The following is a 15,246-nucleotide window of genomic DNA, read 5'->3' on the forward strand; positions in this document are numbered from 1 at the left end:
TAATCTTTCAACGCTGAGAAAACGCACTTAAATGTGATAAAATATTAAATGATTACGTCTTCTCTTGCTCTTTTTTTTTTAAATAATTATCTAAATTTGTGTTTGCCATAATTGTAGAAAATCTGATTGCATTTGACGTGAGACATGCTGAGTTGGATGACTTGTCATATATCAATGGATATAATAAGTTTGTTTTTAGGCGTCAGGGGCATGTTCTTGAATGGAGGTTATATTTAAGATGCGAAAGAGTAAATAATAAACCTTGTGCATCAAGAACTGCGCAAGGTTCGCAGATGCAATAAAATTATTAGATGTTCCTATGTCGGCACTTATTTGTTCTTTTATTTTAGTTTTATGTCATTAGTTACAGGACGTATCTGATAGAATTGAACGCTTACTAAAATGTCTGAAAGGCACATTTATTTTTTACACGGTGGTCACCACTTATCAAGTCCCGGAAGCCACTCAGGATAAAGGTCAACTCAAAGTACATTATGTTAGTGTGGAGATGTGATGAAATGTTTACTTAAGGGGGCGGTTTATTAGGAATTTGTTAACGTTGGACTTGAACACATCCAAGTTGTAGTCAGGTGGGAAGCAGGCAGACGACACAGAGTTCCACAGGCGTGCAGTTCTAAGAAAGAAGCTTTGTTCATGGAATCCACGTTTTGATTTAGGCACAGATAAAGAGTGGGGGGATTTTTTCACAGTGGATTCAGCTACACGAGTGTTTTTCGTGAAAGATTGGCGAGGGGGGACCAGAGATAAGAGTTCAGACGAGCACTTGCCATGGAAATAACGATAAAACAAGAATAGGCTCGCAACGTCTCTTCTGTGGGAGAGAGGTAACAGGGTAGAGAAAAGGGCACCCCCCCACTAAGCCAGGAAGTCTATTTTGTACTCTGTCAAGACAGGATAGGCTGTTTTTAGCAGCTCCTGTCAACATATGACAGCAGTATTCCATCCTTGGACTACTTGGCTTTTATATAGAAAGAGAATTGCATCACTTTCAGATCAGGAGTTAAGGTCAAACCCAGAAGCTTGTCAAAACACGAGGATTCTCCTAGACGAGAGCCATCCATCCAAATTGATGCTAGATGGGGATCAGAACGTTGATGATGTAAGGATAGGAGTTTGGTTTTAGATGCATTAAATTAACCAGCCACTGAACCACGCGCCCGAGATCAGAGGAGAGAGAATCAGAGAGAACTGTGTCATTTACAGCCTTTGATGTGTTGCCATAGATGGTCGTGTCATCAGCATAGATGGCAAGATATTGTTTACGTGTGTGTTTAGGGAGGTCATTGATGTATATAAGGAAGAGTGTTAGGCCCAGGATTGACCTTTAAGGTACTCCAGCATTAATACTGCAGGCCTCTGATTTTTGCTCATCTACCACTACCCTTATGAGCCTATCGGAGAGAAATGATTTAATGATTGAGAAAACATTTCCAGTTATACCGTAGATGGAAGTCTTGTCAAGTAAACCCTTATGCCATACCTTGTCAAGGGCGTTTTTTGATATGTCAGGAGCAATTGCCCTAGAAAGGAAGCTTTTGTCTATAGATTCACTAATCCTGTGAGATATAACCGTTAAGTTAGAGAATCCGTTAATTGTGAACTCGTCTAGGGAAGTGTTCGGCCCTCTTCCAGTTTCGTTTGAAATAATATGTTCGGTTTCGTCTCCTCTAATTGGGTTTCAGCCTCTGGAAGTTGGGAACGTACACCCCCTGATGTTGGAGAAGGAGACTTGGTGGTAAGGGTCTTGGTTGGAAGATGGGATTCTAGGTTTATTCGAGTTTTTTTTTTTTCTGGAGATATTTCATGTTTAGGTTTTAGGATTTGTGGAACAGGTCGGCATACTTGGCTAGAGCAGTACAGAGAGGGAAAGTAAGAGAGAAAAAGACAGGATTTATTTTTTAGCACATGAAAATGTGAAGCCGTTACAATTACCACTAGTATGGCATCGAGAGGCCCCACCAGAGACTACTTCATGGTCCAGATCCATTCACCAAATGGCAATACAGCAATCCCAGTACATTGCGCCTTCTGATAGGACACCCACCTTAGTGGTTAATCCAAGGTTCGGGTCCCTGACTGTCAGGCGAATAACGTCAGCCCCGACAAAACGTTTAACTCCCGCACCCTTACTAGTGACATGGCCACAGGGATAGACACATTTCCAACATCTCAGACTATTGTTCACCAAGTACTACCGACCATTAAGCAGCCTTTTCTTTCACCAATTGTCAGAAAAATCACTCATTTTAATGAGGACTGAGGGACAATAAAGGAGAAGCGAGAATTACTGGAGCTGCCATAACACATCCACTATTATCTACTCTCCATTTTACAAAAAGAAAAACGGGGAGGAAGAGAATGGGTACAATTTATTATTTCAAAAATAATGTATACGTTTTACAAAATCATTTGTTTGCTCCACGCAAACAACCCCTGCGTAAACATTTTGTGACATATCTCGTATGATCTTCTCATACCAACTGCCTTTCAGTCATTTTCTCATAGAAATAATAATGAGAAGGGCGAAATAGAGATAGAGGGTAACAGAACACATTTTAGTTTATAAACAAGGAGACGAAAAATGAAAATTAGGGACAGTAGCCATACTTCAGGTTTATATATAACTATATATATTATATGCTATTGCACACACACATACACACGTACACATGCATACATATATATATATATATATATATATATATATATATATATATATATATATATATATATATATAAGGTTTTGGAATTTTAGCAATAACTGCGAGCATACGATTTATGAACAATTTGTCAAATCCCAAGCTCTATTAACACTTCATTTATGATACGCTCTGGTGATCCTCAATATTACAATAGCATATGTTAATATATACTAGTCCCCAGATCAGTACAAAGCGTGTCTGCTATAACACCTCAATATGTAGAGAGCTAGAGAGAGAGAGTGATTCAGATTAAACTACATCTAATATCCTTACATATGCACGTATATTTCTTGTGCCTGCTTTTGTGCTCTTAGTTTAATACTTAGCTCAGAACGATTGTTATTATCCTTTATCTGCTACGTATTGCACATTCTAGAAGACACTTTTATGCATCTTCTTGCAAGGCAATTTCTCTGTAATGTCTCTGTCTATACTTTTCATATGTGATGTTTTAATTCATTTCCACCTCTATTGGCAACGATTTTTATCATCCACTCTAACGCTATACTCCTTCAATTACATATATTCAGTTCGAACACCAGTATTTATACTTATCAATCTTCACTCACAATTATTCTCTTTTGAAACAACATTGCTACGTGATTTCTTTTGTTGAATATACATCATATTGCCACATTGTTTTCTTTTCTTGATATATATGTGCCTCCAAACACAAGCAGCCTTTCAATTCACCGCCTATATCAAATTTATTTCGTAGAGTTTGCAATTAGCTTCACCATTCTGAGATATTTCTTACTAACTTTATTTCATATCTCCTCCTGCTCCTGATGTCTGCACACTCTGACAGTCAAAATACATATCCACTTACTTATACAGTCGCTACTTAGATAAGATATTCTAATCGAATGAAATTTTACTCCCCTTCTTATATCAAAAATTCACACTTACAAATCCCAGATTAAATTACGATGTTTTCAGATTAAGTATGACGTTCTCTATTAGGGTCTCCACTTCCTTACAATCCATACCAAATATCTTAAAATACTCAATAAGCAGCACGTGTTCTAGATATTAGCAACAAGATCCCAAAATGTACCCCAGCCTATGTCCATGTGATAATGCTTAATGTTATGATCACCGTTATAAAAAGAATAACAATACAACATCAAAAACAACAACAATAACTAATGTCAACTACGAAAATCATAATAATAATAATAATAATAATAATAATAATAACAACAACAACCACAATAATACTAATAATAACTAGCGGGGCCTGTGGAAATTCCACATCATCATTTTTCATTTGTAGTAAATTCTTGGATATGATACTAATTGTGTCAACCATTTTTCATCATTTATAACTCACCATTTCGCACTCCTTACTAAAATAATAACTTTGATATATTGTATAAACTGATTATTTCATTACAAACACAGACATCAATTAACTCACATTTAATCATTTTTCATTTTTGGATCTGTTACTACTAATTCCGACAATATTTTTAAAAGTATTTTTAAGCAACCTTATCGGGCGACCTTACTAAAATAATAACTTTGATATATTTGCTAGGCTGCTTATTTCATTTCAAACAAACCAATCAATTAACCTCCATTTCATCATACTTCATAATTCTTGGATATGTTACTAATTTCGACAATCATTTTTCATAATTTGTACACACATTATCCTTCCTTCCTTAATAAAATAATAACTTTGATATATTGTCTGGGATTATTGTTTCATTACAAACACACTAATGCATGAACTCACATTTCATCATTTTTCTTGATTCTTGGATATGTTACTTATTTAAACTATCGTTTTTCACAATTTTGACTCATATTTCCGCGCCTTCAACTTTACTAAATAATAACTTTGATTTATTGTCTAGGCTGATTATTTTATTTCAAACACACCAATTAATTAACTCATATTCTATCATTTTTTATAATTCTTGCATATGTTACTAATTTCGATAATCATGTTTTATAAGTAAAACATACCTTACAGCTTTCCCCTTACTAACATAATAACTTTGATACATTGTCTGGGCTGCTTTTTTCATTACAACAGACTGATCAATTAACTCACATTTCATCATTTTTCATAATTCTTGGATATGTTACTAATTTCGACCATAATGTATTGTAATTAAAACCATCCCTATCGCCCTCTCTTACTAAAATAGTAACTTTGATGTATTGCCTGGGCTTATTATTTCCTTATAAACACACCAATCAATCTACAAACATTCCATCATATTTTGTAATTCTTGGATATGTTACTAATTTCGAGAATAATTTTTCATAATGTTAGCTCTCCTTATTGTCATTCCCGCACTTAACAAATGTTATTGACGCATTGTCTGGGCTAAGTATTTTATTATAAAGACACTGATCAGTTCCGTCACATTTAAGCTTTTTCGTTATTCTTGGATATCTTACAAATTTCAACAATATTTTTTATAATGTGAACCTTCATCATCGCCCTCTCTTACTAAAACATAACTTTGATATGGTATCTGGGCCGATTATTTCATAAAAAAACACAATATTTATTGATGTACATTTCATAATTTTTCATAATTCTCGGATATGTTACTTATTTCGAGAATCACTTTTTATATTTTTTGCTCACATTAATAACCCAACAATGCTAAAATAATAACTTTAATATATTTTCAGGGCTGGTTATTTAATTTCAAACACACTAATCAATTAACTCACATTTCGTCATTTTTCAGATTCTTGGATATGTTACTAAATTTGACAATGGTTTTTCATAATTTAAATCCACATCATCGCTCCCTTACTAAAATAATAACTTTGATATTTTGACTGATCTGATTATTTCATTGCTTACCCACTAATTAATTAAATCCAATATTTTAATTTTTCATCATTCTTGGATATGTTACTAATTCCGACAATACTTTCTAATAAATTGAACACGTCTTATAGCCTCCTCCTTACTGAAATAATAACGTTCATATAGCTGTTGGTCTGCTTATTTCATTATAATCACATCAATCAAATAACTCACATTTCATCATTTTTCATAATTTTTGGATATGTTACTAATTTCAGCAATCATTTTTTATAATTACACCCCAATATTATGCCCCTCTCCTACTAATATAATAACTTTGATATATTGTTTGGCCTTATTATTTCATTATGAAACCACCAGTCGAATAACTCACATTTCATAATTTTCATAATTCTTGGATATGTTACTAATTTCGACAAGAATTTTCTTAACTTAAACCCACTATGTCGCTCCCCTTTACGTAAATAATAACTGTGATATATTGCCTGGGATGATTATTTAATTACAAACACATCAATCAATTCCGGGTGATCTCATAATATATATCTTCCACCTATCTTGTCCAATCCCAGGTGACGCCGCATATTCTGCTAGTATATATCTTTCATCTATCTAATTCGATCCTGGGCGACGCTGGGTATTCTGCTACTATATATTTTCCACTTATCTCATTCAATACTGTGCGACGCTTTCTGCTATTGTTATATATTCGTTATCATCGAGTTTATCCTTGAGGGGTACCAAATTGAGCTTTCGTTACATTTGAATATGTTATATAGGGTTCTTCATTTAGGGGCACTTTTTACGTTTGGGTGCATACACTGTATAACATCAAAGATTCCGTGTGCGTATGATTGTCTCTAATATAAATGGTTGTGTGTTTGATTATCATAAAGGGAATCGGGTGTGTGACATGTAATTTCTGAACCTACCTCTGTTTCTTCTCGCTGTTGAACTATCTGGAAATTTCTCATCCTGGAGGGAGACTTGATACCTGTTTGACGAAGATTTATCACTCCAAGACGATGAAATGGGTTTATAGTTTTTATTTCACTTTCCCCAGAGGTCCTGCAGCAGGTGTAAAGTGGAATCTGCTTGTGTGGTTCTTCTTCACACACGTCAGCGCTCGTCTCCCCCTCCCCAGTTAAGAGGGGGGAGACCACGGAAAACGTCCGTCTTCTTCAAAGCTCAAATCAAATCTCACAGATCTAGCCAACCACGTCACACATACGTAATTTGGTCAGCTGACCTTTAGTTCTGGCAAACGTGTCTACCTCCACGTTTACTCACCTCTCTCTCTCTCTCTCTCTCTCGCTTATAGAGACATAGAGAGAGAAAATAGAAAGAGTAAGAAAGCCAGAGAGGGGGGAGAGTTGCTCGTTAACATTATTATATATTTGCGCTTATCACATTAAATCCCGGGTCTGACTTCAGGTCCGCCACCCCACTGTTAAAAATCTACAGGAATTAGAGTAATGTTTTAATCGTAAACCTTTTCAGCAATTTCCGGGACTGACTTCATATTCACCAAACCACTGCTAAAAATATACATGAAATAATGTAATGTCTAAATAGTAAACTGTTTCAGCCATTTCTGGGACTAATTCATATCCCGTACCCAACTACTAAAATATACATGAAATAAAGTTATGTTTTAATCGTAAACTGTTTCAGCCATTCTGGGGACCAACTTCTTATCTCCCATCCTACTGTAAAAAAATTTACATTAAATAAAGTAATATCCAAAACGTAAATGGTTGCAACCATTTCGTGGGCCGACTTCATATTCCCCACTCCACTGTTAAAAATACACATTATATAAAGTAATGTTTAATGCGTAACACTTTGATCGTAACCAAAAGGCCAAGAAAGACAAATCATTTTTATTAGCTTTGCCTCAACAGTGACACAATTTTTTTTTTATTATTATTGGAAGAATATTCCACTTTGCTTTTTAGGTGAGGCAATTTTTGTTTGGAATATCCACTTTCCTTTTTTCGGGATGCACAGCATGATAACGGACGGAGCGAGAAGCGTAGTAGTAGTAGTAGTAGTAATAATAATAATAATAATAATAATAATAATGATAATAATAATAATAATAATAATAATAATAATAATAATAACCCATCAATAAGACAATAATATAAAATAATAATTATATATAATCGGATAACAATTATTATCATTAAGAACAGATTTATAAATAAACAGATAATAATAAACATATAAATACACTATTAATGCTACTAATTTAAATAACATATCGATAAACGATATCGTATTCCGTTTTTCCCACGATTCCAATTTCTCTGAGGAAATTACATTCCATTAAATAAAATTTAAAGCAGTTGAAATAATCATGCAAATGTCGTAAACCATGACCACGCTTCTAGACATAAATTAATATTAGATTCATTGACAGCAAGTATTATAATGTCATGTGGTCCTCAATAAAGCTTCACACATTTTTAGGACGGAAACAATTTGGAATAAATAGGGTAGCCCAATATTTTAACATACAAATTATATCCAGATAATCTACAGCCTGAAATTAAAAGCAATATAGTTTCTTATATATCACTGCAATGCAAGTAATTTTGTTTAACTCATCTAGATATGGCAGGGCTTTGTTTACAAAACAGTATATACACATTGCTTTTAGTTTGGATCTTATTGCATTTTTGCGTTACTCGGATCACTTACTTACTATGAATAATAAAGGTAATAAAACGTGCTCATATTAACAGAGAAATATTATCATATACAAACACTTACAAATCAATTTGAACTATTGATTCCTGCTTTTAAACAACTGTCTACGTTAAATACATTGCTTTCATCCAAGTTTATTTTAAAATTATTTTAATAGTGTTCTACCAGGAGAATTTCATTTGTTGTGAGACATAAAATACTATGTTTCCCCGCCTACGTTATATACTAAACCGATTTACCCAAATGTTTTAATAAGTATTGCCGATTTAATAAATATTGCCGTGTGTATGCCTGTATTACAGTAGTGTACTAAACGTCTTTTTAACGAAGAGCTAGCCCCCATACTTACTAAACTGTATAAGATTTGGCTTAAGTAGAACTGCTTCCAATACACTGAAAAATATCATCAGTATATCCTGTATTTAAAAGTTAAGGTGACCGTTCATCTCTTTATCAGGGCAGAGTAATAAATAAATAATACATCTTCTGTGAGTCATGGGCAAGTTCTAGAATCTGGGTTAAATGAAATAGTAAACTACCTCAGTAAAAAAAAAATCCTTCGTAGTTACATGCAATATGGAATCCGTTCTACTATATCGGTAGCAGATCTGCTAGCAGTGATGTCTCATATGATTAGCGAATTTCGCGGCGGGTACTTCGTTTACAACTCAATTGCTTTTGTAAGGTATATCAAAAAGGTCTACTCCACAGGATCTCCAGACAAGATATAGCTGAAAATCTCTTCTTAACTACTAAATCACTTCTCACTGATAGGTTTATAAGAGTAGTGGTTCATGGGCATACATCAGAAGGGTACCGTATAAATGCTGGTATCCCTCAGGTGTCCATCTTGGGCACACTTCTCTGTCTGATTTACACCAATATTCTCTCAAATATCGTCATTCGTAGACATTTATGCTGACAACATTACCATCTATGGCAACACTTCAAAAGATGCGCATAATTAATTTCTCTCTTAGGCTCTTTTCTCTGATCTATAGCAGGTTGAAAATAGTGAAAAAGGTTGCTGGTTTATTTTAAATCATCTAATAATAATCTTCCATATTTTAATCATCAACGTTCTGATCTCCGTTTTGCTTCAATTGAATAAAACTCTCATCTAAAGAAGGATCTATGTTTTGACAAGTTATGTGTCTGACATTTACTCCTGATCTAAACTCAACACCTACATAAAATCCATTGCCAATGACGCTGGAAAAAATCTATCACTCTAGTAGATATCTCACTGTTAATGGCATTCCCTAACTTAATAAGAGACAAGTCTTTCCACAGATGGGCTACTGTTGCTACATCTAGGCAGGATCTGCAAGAAATGTATACTGCATTGGTTGAGTTCAAAATAGACTCTGTAGCTTAGTGACGGATATTTTATCTTCCCTGCACCATCTTTCGAACAGAATTGACCTTTTCAGCCTATCTCTGCTTTCTCGCTATTTTCATGTCAAGTGCATGTCTGAGCTCTAATCTAGATTGCCTCCTAGCGAAACTAACGTAAAATACACGACTAGCGGAAACGACTATCAACAAATCTCCCTCGCGTTATATGTTCCTTAACTTAAACTTAAATTTCATGGACAAAGTTTTTTTGTTAAATGCACGCTCGTGAAACTTTTATCCGTTCTCTTGCCTTGTAGTTGATTTCATGTCCAACGAAAATTTTTCCTCATATATATATATATATATATATATATATATATATATATATATATATTCAACATAAGTGCATTATTTCCTGATATAACCTCATTCCAGCAAACAATTCACACAATTACTACCTATGCTATCTAATTAAAATTACACGTCGACACCGAAAAAAGTCCAATACCTTTCTCGTTCCTACGAACAAAACCGACCAATACTATAAGAACAATCGCCTCTCTGTACCAATTGCTTCTATCGAATAGAGTTTCTCTTTTACATTTTCCTGAACTCTCTGTTCGTTATCTCCATTAAACTACTGGTATTTTATAGTTGTGTTCCTTTCAAATTGGGTCTCCACCAACCCTAATCCTTTTTTGCTTTAGTTTCGAACTGTGTAACATTTAATTCTGACCATTTTGGATTCTGCTTATCTATAATTTCGACTTACCCTAAGTTGTTATAACATTACTTATATCCATTTAGGATTCACAAATTGAAATCAGGAAGCCTACCCCATAAATCAAAGACCAACGTATTTTCACTTCGGACATGAGAAATTGGGTTAAAATACATCCTGAAATTAATTGATGTCTGACTCCATTTTCTCTGAAAAAGCTAAATAATGTCCATTCCTTATATTTTCGTTCCAGCTTACAAATCTTTAAATATTGCTAAATTTCTATCATCCATCGAAATACGTTACATTGATAAAACATTTACACGAGGTAGAGACTGCATTTGTAAAAGAGAACCTTATAATTTTTTATCCTCTAATATTTGGATACTGTTTTGTACTCAACAAGGAATCATAAATTTTGAATTAGATATCTACTCCCTTTACATTTAAGACCTCACCTTTATTGAAAAAGTGTAGTTATTGTCGTATTTTCATTTTATTACCTTTCATACTTTTACTTGGCACTTCATATTGTAATATGTTTTAACTTATTTTAATATATATATATATATATATATATATATATATATATATATATATATATATTATATATAACAGATAAAAATAACATAATTAATCATTTTGTGTTTTTGTTTTATTCATTATAACAATATAATTCCGTTATTTTACATATCTATTACTCATACTCCTTTGTATTTTATCACTTTATTCTAAAAAATCCGTTCAATTCTGTTATTTTACACTAAAATACATCAACAAAACTGTACATGGATTACTTATAATTCATCCACTCACATATATTATGATATTAAACTATAATTCCTGAAAATTCATATTTCATTTTAGCACTGTTGTAATTTCAGAAATCCATTCTAAAAAAAACCGACATATTATAAATAAGTCCATAAAGAAAACGATTTGACATAGCTATAACCTATTCATGCATATACTTAATTAAGCATCTTCTTTCAATTCACTTACCCTATATTATCCCGGGGAGCTTAATAACGCATAGTGTACACAAATAATAAACCCACTGCGACGGATATGCTATGTACCTACCTTTATAATATAATAAAACTACACTCCTGTTATATCACAAAATCAATTCAGTTATCCCACCCTAAACAGTCTCAATATTTAATTTCTATCTGCACATATATGACGCTCCTAATGTAACTACCGCTAGACGTCGTAGTTTGTACTTTATTAATATATATATATATATATATACATATATATATATATATATATATACATGTATATTTATATGTATCATCTGGATATATATGTATATAAGTTTATTCTCACTTGAATTAAGCTATTAAAACGAATATACATTACGTTCAAAATCAGAGGCTCTTAATATATAAATAATCTACTTTCTAAACTAACCATTAAACTGAACAAATGAACCAGTATTGCCTATATTATTCATCGAGCATGAAAATATATATAATGTTTGGATCCTTATCGTTATTTAACAGAAGCAATTATTAGCGAATGATATAAACTGGCTTAAGTGCTCATAAAAAAACAGCAGCCATCCCAATTATAAGATAACGTTCGGAATCTACATCGATGATAACAAGCCAAGAGTGACAAAGAACAACCGACACAACCTCGCCTCTCTGGGGCTATGATTTTATGTTTGCAAAATACGAAGAAAATTGCGGCCTTCAAGAGGTTTCTGCACTCAGTGAAAGGTCGTTCTGAAATCACACGGGCTTATAATTAGTTTGCTCTGGAAGAAATCAACGAAAGAAAAAGTAAAATTGATAACAAGAAAGAAATAATAAATTATATAATCATACACATCTTCCTGATTTAAACGCAGTTTAATGTGTGTTGCTTTTAATAGAGCAATGTACTTAAAGATATATCCGTATCTTCATAAAGTGTAGGTTGGCGTGTCGACAATACACATAATAAATAACTATTTACTTAATTATCTATATGGCGGATCAAATGCGGATTTACACTGCTACGAATCATGCGCCCTAGTCGCGTTCAACATATAGCAGAGTTCCGTCATTTTATTGATGAATAATATAGTGTTTTTTTTTAAGTAATAATATTCAGTCGCGTGGCAGTCTTTAAGATTAAGCAATGATGTTCTACATGATGGATCGCTTTTATTTGGCAATTCTATGTTTTATTTCTTAAGTATTTATAATTAACACAGACTATACTTCTACTGGGAGTTTTGTTTTATTAACATAATACAAGCAAGCCGATTTCTATTTTTTTAGGAACACGTGCTAAATTTACGTATTGATAAAACATCTATGAATATAATAGATTATAATTCAAGTTTGTACACTTGGGGTAATGATCATTCACTATATTCATTTTTGTTTAGTCTACTTTGAATGACAGTTTTTTTTTTTTTGCTTCAATTGATGTAGTTCTAGTGATGTAGTTTTTACACTAACGTACAATTATTATGGCGTTTTCCGTATAAGTTTTTACAAGATTTAACAAATCCACCTTATTTATAATATCTTTTATTATTTCATATTTGTTATTTAAAGGGAAATTGTATTATTAATGTAAGTGTACGTGGCAAGCATGTCATTAGCTATTAAACTAGTTTTAAAGGCATTATTCCATTGGAACTTTTTTACCAGACATTTTCTCGCAAATTTGGTAAGCATACTATAACGAAACTATCCTGGGTCATGAAAGTGTGGATCGTGACTACAATGCACTATTCGGACCAATTTTTTATAATAAACCTCGCATTATGCATTTATTTTAAATTCAGTATAAGACTTATAACAATCAAACTATATTTCTAAAGTGTAGGGTTAAAATAGAAACACATGAAATCATTTTAACTAATTATACTCTCTAACGTTAACGTATTTCCGTTTAACTTTTGTGTTGAAATACACTGTATAGTGCGATATATTATTTCCTGGTTTCTCTTTTCAAGATATTAATATATAAATTGCAAACCAATTGATATGAGTTTAATAAAATACACCTTTTACTGGGCGACAGGTTTACATTTTGATTCAGTTACTTCAGGCCATATATAATTTTTCAAGGTATTTAACATTAACTGCGCACGCGATTTAACTTCGCTTTTATGTTCAATGCTTTATGTGGGGCATAGATTTTGCTTTTATTTATATTGATTATTGTACACTTTTTATATATTCCTCCATAAATATGTGTTCATGAAATCTATTATTCCTGGTTAAACATCTCTGGTTGTATTCATACAACATTAAAAATAGTATTTAACATAAGTATAATATTTTGCAATATGCGTATTTAAAACCGAGAGTTATAAACACTAGTCCTATTGATCTTCGTAATTTTTCAATGGGAATTTTGTGCAGGGCTATCTAAAATGCGAATTTTTACACAGTGGAAACCTATATACCTTAGTACGATTAAGATTGTCGCTTACTTGAATACAGATATGTCCTAGGTATATATGTCATTTATATGAAGCGAGTGAGAACAAGAGGAGAGAGAGAAAATGAGAAAAAAACTATGAAACAAGCTATCCCAATTTAATTACACTCCGATCAGTTGCTCATATTTATGCAATAATATCAATGCAAAAATTATTCATTAATCGATACTAAAAAAAGTGTTAATTCAATAGAATGCATATTAATCATGTAAATCTTTATATAGTATATGGTATTTCGGGTTATCCAATAATTAATATGCGTAATTAATAAATTTGATTATACATTTATTAAAAATATGACAGAAAAGATACAGCTAACCTCAGCTGACAATTTAAGTTTGCCAGTTGGGTTGGAGAAGAGACATCTGGACGTGGACTTAAGTATTCAAAGGTTGTATCTCAGTGGACAATAGTAACCACATTTAGCTATGTCTCCCTCCCTCTAAATACACACAATCGAGGTTGGGCGCAGGCTACTGGGTCGAGCTGGCATCTATAGCACTCAACATGGCAAAGAATATGTTTATACCCTTAAATTGATTAGAGGTTTAGAGGTCAGGTCAATGGTTTGGAGATGTTTCGATCAAAGATACTTAAAAGATCCATGGTTTGGAGATGTTTGGATCACAAGATGCTTAAAAAAAGATATATACTAGTTGAAAGAATCGGAGACTCAGTAAGAAGATAAATAATTTAATAGAGCAAACATCGTCTCCCAGGGGATAACAGTGGCATGAAGTATCATAAAAATGATAACGCTACTGATCGTAATGTTCGTAGCGATGATGTGGTATGTAAGAAAACTATTGAATTTGTTGACAATAAGGAACACCTAAAGTTGTATGCATTTATGGTGAAGGTGGCGCTTGTCAAATGTCACATGTAGCCGAGATGCCCCCCCACCAGAGCAGATGAAAATTCGATGCAAACTGCGTGGAAGAAGGCACATTGAGCAATAAGATCACGGGTATGAACCAATGAAACAATAACATTGATTTTGATTTATATGATTTTCTTTTAAGGGAGAATCAAACAAGAAACTCTTCTATATGAAGTTCGGCACCAGATAAGGCTATAAACCAAGGTGAGACGGTTGAAAAAATAATAATAGAATTATAAATAGCAAATTACCGTATCTAGATAGACTGATATGATGTTTTTGTGTTTGTTTTGTTTTGTTTTGTTTTTTTGCCTGAATATATAGACCCAAGATAAGACAACTGTCTAAGAGAAGCAATTGAAAAAATATAATTAAACTGATTATATGTGTTTTTTAGAGAGACCTGAACAAGATATTTTATTGTAAGATCTTTTTTACGAACAATCATGAAAATAAGTTTCACAAGACTAGGAATTGGTCTAAGTGGAAATGTAACTAAGTGAAGGGCGAGTAATCGGCCTTGAGTAGAACTGAACGTTTGCTTTGAGAATTAGCTAGACAAGGATATATATATATATATATATATATATATATAATCCTTTCTTGCACGAACATCTT

The sequence above is a fragment of the Euprymna scolopes genome, chromosome 27 (assembly GCF_053919585.1).
Source record: "Euprymna scolopes isolate OS-2025 chromosome 27, ASM5391958v1, whole genome shotgun sequence".
In the NCBI taxonomy this organism is placed as follows: Eukaryota; Metazoa; Mollusca; class Cephalopoda; order Sepiida; family Sepiolidae; genus Euprymna; species Euprymna scolopes.